Source organism: Chiloscyllium plagiosum, chromosome 7 (genome assembly GCF_004010195.1).
Source record: "Chiloscyllium plagiosum isolate BGI_BamShark_2017 chromosome 7, ASM401019v2, whole genome shotgun sequence".
Taxonomy (NCBI): Eukaryota; Metazoa; Chordata; class Chondrichthyes; order Orectolobiformes; family Hemiscylliidae; genus Chiloscyllium; species Chiloscyllium plagiosum.
Genome location: NC_057716.1, coordinates 108,673,872 through 108,679,512, shown reverse-complemented (window position 1 = coordinate 108,679,512; position 5,641 = coordinate 108,673,872).

The following is a 5,641-nucleotide window of genomic DNA, read 5'->3' as shown; positions in this document are numbered from 1 at the left end:
ACTCAGGTGGATAGAGCTTGTAAGCAGGCCTATGGTGTATTAGCGTTCATTAGCAGAGGGATTCACTTCAAGAGTCGTGAAGTGATGTTGCAGCTGTACAGGACTTTGGTTAGGCCACATTTGGGGTACTGTGTGCAGTTCTGGTCGCCTCACTTTAGGAAAGATGTGGAAGCTTTGGAGAGGGTGCAGAGAAGATTTACCAGGATGTTGCCTGGAATGGAGAATAGGTCGTACGAGGATAGGTTGAAAGTGCTGGGCCTTTTCTAATTGGAACGGCGAAGGATGAGGGGTGACTTGATAGAGGTTTATAAGATGATCAATAGAGTAGACAATCAGAAACTTTTCCCCCGGGTACAACAGAGTGTTACAAGGGGACATAAATTTTAGATGAAGGGTGGAAGGTATAGGGGAGATGTCAGGGGTGGGTTCTTTACCCAGAGAGTGGTGGGGGCATGGAATGCGCTGCCTGTGGGAGTGGTAGAGTCAGAATCAGAATCATTGGTGACCTTTAAGCGGCAATTGGATAGGTACATGGATGGGTGCTTAAGCTAGGACAAATGTTCGGCACAACATCGTGGGCCGCAGGGCCTGTTCTGTGCTGTATTGTTCTATGTTCTATGTTCACTGGGCAGGGAATTCCATAGATTCACAACCCCACAAAGTTGACAAGACCAACTTACACCCATTGGAAGATAAACTGAGGGCCATCAAAGGTGCCCCACTCTGATGCCTGTACTGGAGCTTAGGCCTTTCCCTGAGCTGGTGAATTATTACAGAAAGTTCATACACAGTCTGGCCTTCCCATCAACTCCTTAAAAAGGGCCAGCCTTGAAAGTGATCACGAAGCCAACCCATAGTTTTCAGGCAAGTGAAGAAACATGCTAATACTATCTAAGGTGTTGGCACACTGTGATTCCAAATGAGATATGCTATTGACATGTGATGCCTTCCCACATGGCATTAGGGTGGTATTAGCGCATGGTGGCCCTATGGCGAGGAATGTCCAGTTGGTATACATCTAAGACTTTGGCTAATGCAGAGGGCAAATATTCCCAGATAGAGAAGGAAGCTTGGGAGGGAGGTCATATTTGGAGTCAGAAAGTTCAGCAATACCTTTATAAATGTAAATTTGTAAAATAATAACAGACCACAAATCCCTACAAGTTCTATTTAATGAGAACAAGGCAGTGACGCCCATAGCTTCAGACTGAATTCGGCATTAGGCTCTAATACTAAGTGCGTGTAATTACAAATTGGATCACCGTTCTGGGGGCCAAATAGCAAATGTGGATGCATTCAGCTGCCTCCCACTGGCAGATCCATCACCAGTGGTAACACCACTGGACTATGAGTGCAGAAAGATCCAGCCCTGGCAAAACTAAAACAGTTGGTGGGCAATGGGGGAAACCAAAGGGCCATCACAACCGGAATTGAAACCTTTTTGGACCCAGAGAGATCAGATCACTGTAGAGGGCGGCATATTCTTCTGGGGAGCAAGAGTGATTGTCCTGAGCAAAGGGCACTGCCAGATACTGGCTGAACTCCACCAGGGTCATCCAGGGGTTCCCCAATGAAGATGTTGGCAAGAAGTTATGTCTGGTGACCAGGATTGGATGGAGACATAGCTGCATTGGTGGGGCAGTGCCCAGTGCCCAGTGAAGCGGGTCTGCTTCAAGGCAGACTTAAAGAAACAGCCTTCAACTTCACTAGATACCAACCTGTCCCAGTATCTGATTGATTAAAGGAACACCCCTCCTGCAACTCCAGGGAAAGTTCCAGCAGTGTTGTTTCATGGGGAGAAGATCCCAACCCAGGTTAAATCTGATCTTTCCGGGCCGGGTAAGAGTGCAAGGGTGAAACTGCATCAGAAATGTCAATGCCAGAAACAAGACCCCGCTGAGCAAGAGAGACAGTTTAGTGGATGAAGTTTGGTGTAGGAAACTTGGGAATGGGCCAGCGTGGGTAAGAGATAAGGTCAACGTGGGGTCATGTCTAGTGATGTATAAAGTTCGGGTGGGTGCAGTGGTCCTGAACAAGCATGTAGACCATATGAAAGCTGTAAACTCACAAACATGGGAGCAAAACATGCCGGGCACCTCGACAGCCTTTCTGACGGTTCCAGAACCCATGGGCTCTTCTCCTCCAAAGATTCCTCGGAATCTGAGGTGGCCACAGTGGAGTTTGCTGCGTCGACCTCTTTGCCGCCTGAAGATGGGAGTGGTCACGAGAAGCGAGCGACTGTGTGTTACACACCAGCTGTATCCAAAACAGAGCTGCAGGAAGCTGACCCAGTAGGAGCCTGTGTCCATGGGCTCAGAGCAGTGAGGCGGTGGGGGGCAGGTACACGGGGTGAGGGGGCAGGGACACGGTGAGGGGGCAGGTACACACATTGTGGAGGGGGGTGGTACACACATTGCGGAGGGGGGTGGTACACACATTGTGGAGGGGGGTGGTACACACATTGCGGAGGGGGGTGGTACACACATTGTGGAGGGGGGTGGTACACACATTGCGGAGGGGGGTGGTACACACATTGTGGAGGGGGGTGGTACACACATTGCGGAGGGGGGTGGTACACACATTGTGGAGGGGGGTGGTACACACATTGCGGAGGGGGGTGGTACACACATTGTGGAGGGGGGTGGTACACACATTGCGGAGGGGGGTGGTACACACATTGTGGAGGGGGGTGGTACACACATTGCGGAGGGGGGTGGTACACACATTGTGGAGGGGGGTGGTACACACATTGCGGAGGGGGGTGGTACACACATTGTGGAGGGGGGTGGTACACACATTGCGGAGGGGGGTGGTACACACATTGTGGAGGGGGGTGGTACACACATTGCGGAGGGGGGTGGTACACACATTGTGGAGGGGGGTGGTACACACATTGCGGAGGGGGGTGGTACACACATTGTGGAGGGGGGTGGTACACACATTGCGGAGGGGGGTGGTACACACATTGTGGAGGGGGGTGGTACACACATTGCGGAGGGGGGTGGTACACACATTGTGGAGGGGGGTGGTACACACATTGCGGAGGGGGGTGGTACACACATTGTGGAGGGGGGTGGTACACACATTGCGGAGGGGGGTGGTACACACATTGTGGAGGGGGGTGGTACACACATTGCGGAGGGGGGTGGTACACACATTGTGGAGGGGGGTGGTACACACATTGCGGAGGGGGGTGGTACACACATTGTGGAGGGGGGTGGTACACACATTGCGGAGGGGGGTGGTACACACATTGTGGAGGGGGGTGGTACACACATTGCGGAGGGGGGTGGTACACACATTGTGGAGGGGGGTGGTACACACATTGCGGAGGGGGGTGGTACACACATTGTGGAGGGGGGTGGTACACACATTGCGGAGGGGGGTGGTACACACATTGTGGAGGGGGGTGGTACACACATTGCGGAGGGGGGTGGTACACACATTGTGGAGGGGGGTGGTACACACATTGCGGAGGGGGGTGGTACACACATTGTGGAGGGGGGTGGTACACACATTGCGGAGGGGGGTGGTACACACATTGTGGAGGGGGGTGGTACACACATTGCGGAGGGGGGTGGTACACACATTGTGGAGGGGGGTGGTACACACATTGCGGAGGGGGGTGGTACACACATTGTGGAGGGGGGTGGTACACACATTGTGGAGGGGGGTGGTGTGCACAACTTGATGTTTACTCTGAATCTGCAGGAAACAGATAATAATCCCCCGTCCTCCCTGACTGGTGGAACGATTCTGTTGCAGATCATGTCCCCATTTGTGGAAGAAAGAGCAACCAAAAATGTATTTATATATCACCTCTGGACACCCCAAAGTCTCCAGTCAGCTTGTGCACAGCAAGATCTCAGAAACATTCTTCCTGAAATTCCTTCCCTAAGGGCATTGTGGGTCCATAAAACCCATAGAACATGGGAGCAGATATTAGGCCATTCAGCCCATCAAGTCTGCAACACCATTCAATCAAACACAACTTCTCTGTACATAGTTCTCTCAGTTGCTAACCACACTGTTAACCAAAAACAACACTAAAAAATCATCACATCAGAACTGCAAATGTGTTCACTGTGCCCTGTGTTTCTGACTGTATCTCTACTGATGTTAATCCAGCTCCCTCACACTGTCACTCAGTAACCCCTCTCCCCCCCAGGGCCATGTGTTACTGACTGTATCCCTACTGATGTTAATCCAGCTCCCTCACACTGTCACTCAGTAACCCCTCTCCCCCCCAGCGCCCTGTGTTACTGAATTGCTTTACAATTCTTGCCCTGTGTAACTCACTCCATTCTATGAATGTGTTACATCTCTCTCTTGTTCCATGCAACTCTTATTATTCTGTCTCACCAGCTCACTCTCCTCTCTCGTTCTCTCTGAATCTAGCATATATCTCTGTCTGTCTAAGTTTATTTAATTGACTTCCTCTCACTCCCAACCTCTTTACCGCTCTCTGTGTCTCTGTGAGTCTCTTTTCCTTCCCCTTGGCCTGTTCCTGCATTAACTACATTCCCACACACCCTCCCTTGCCCACTTTCTTTCTGATCCCCCCCCACCGCCCTCCCTGGTCTATTTACTCCGACCGTCCGCTCCAACTTGCCTTTCCCTGTCTCTTACTAAATCTGGAACTGTTGCTTCTCACCTTTACCTGCTATTTCTCCCTCTGCTCCCACTGCTCTGCCATCAAATTCTCTCCCCTCCCCTGTTTATGCCCCCGCTCCCTCTGCCAGTCTTGTTGTGTTTGCCCACTCCCCCCGACAATGGGCTGTGAAATCTAGAGTGTGACGTGTAGTGTGACCTTGCTCTCTCTCTGATGAGACAAGAAGTACTTCATGTTTTTGAATTTTGATGTTCCGACCCCCTTTGCTGTGTGAGTGCTCAGGGACTCTCGCAGTGTTTCGGTTGTCCTATCTGTTGATGCTTGCTCAGTGCTGTCTAAAATATTGATCTCGTTTGATGCGGAGTTGATTAAATATAACTCAATGTGTTTTTATTTGTGCAGTGTGCTGTCTATGTTGGTGATGACATTAGCATTGGCTCAATTGGCTAGGGTGGCACGGTGGCTCAGTGGTTAGCACTGCTGCCTCAAAGCACCAGGAACCCAGGTTCGGTTCCAGCCTCGGAGTTTGCACGATCTCCCCGTGTCTGCATGGGTTTCCTCCGGGTGCTCTGATTTCCTCCCACAGTCCAAAGATGTGCAGGTCAGGTACACTGGCCATACTAAATTGCCCATAGTGTTAGGTGCATTAGTTAGAGGGAAGTGAGTTACTGTTCAGAGGGTCGGCGTGGACATGTTAGGCCGAAGGGCCTGTTTTCACACTGTAGGGAATTTAATCTAAATCAATTCCTGCACTAGTTTTAAAAAAATCATTCCCAGGATGAGGGCTTTGCTGGCTGGGCTAGTAATTAATACCCATCCCAGAGGGGAGTTAAGAGGCAACCGTATTGCTGTGGTACTGGATTCCCATGTTCTCTCTCCCTGGTATCCCCCTCTGTCTCCCTGGTATCCCTCTCTCTCCCTGGTATCCCCCTCTCACCCTGGTATCCCTCTCTCTCCCTGGTATCCCCCTCTCTCCCCCTGGTAGCCCTCTCTCCCTGGTATCCCTCTCTCTCTCTCCCTGGTATCCAG